This window comes from Sinocyclocheilus anshuiensis, unplaced genomic scaffold (genome assembly GCF_001515605.1).
Source record: "Sinocyclocheilus anshuiensis isolate Anshui unplaced genomic scaffold, SAMN03320099.WGS_v1.1 scaffold303, whole genome shotgun sequence".
NCBI classification, from domain to species: Eukaryota; Metazoa; Chordata; class Actinopteri; order Cypriniformes; family Cyprinidae; genus Sinocyclocheilus; species Sinocyclocheilus anshuiensis.
In genome coordinates this window covers 91,426-92,226 of record NW_015549583.1, presented here as the reverse complement: position 1 = coordinate 92,226, position 801 = coordinate 91,426, and positions in this window count along the sequence as shown.

Here is an 801-nt window from a genome sequence, read left to right as displayed (position 1 = left end):
AGTAACACCCCCTCGTCTATGGGCACTAGACACTTTTCACACGCACTGCTGTGTGTACATAATCCCACAAATTATTATGTTTACATGCTCATGCACTACAAATCATCTTGCACTGTTCCCCAGCCTGCTGCTTGACTTCCAATGTTTCTCTTTGCACATGTACAGTATTTATGTGAAGCATTTGTATAGTTTGTATTTTTTAGTTTATGTATAGGTAACCATTTATATGCAGTATATTTATAGTCTAAATCTGTCAGTAGGTTTGTTGTGTATAGGTTTATACTGTTTTACTTCATTGTTGTATGTCTGTATTTATGTAGCAGCGTGGTCCTGTGAGGCACGACATATCGTTCCACTGTATGTCCCCACATGTAGCGGAATGACAATAAAGTTCAACTTGAACTTGAACTTATTAAATTAAATTCTAGGTACATTCTTCTTACTTTATAGATAGATAGATAGAAATAAATCAATGCTATGATATGCAAATACTTTAAAATTTAAATAAATCATAATCACACACACACATAAATACATATATATATATATATATATATATATGCATTGTGACAAATGTCTCTATTATAATAATAATAATAATAATAATAATAATAATGTTGTTGTTTTTTATTTTTAATATAATTGTTATATTTTTATTACTAATTACTAATATTTAATCCAGACATATACATTGATTTTCTTTACATGTGTAAACTGCATTCACTTTGATGATGATGATGCTGCTTTTATTGTTTATGTTTCTTTTTTTTTTTTTTTTTATTCTCTTCTGGTTTAGTGTGC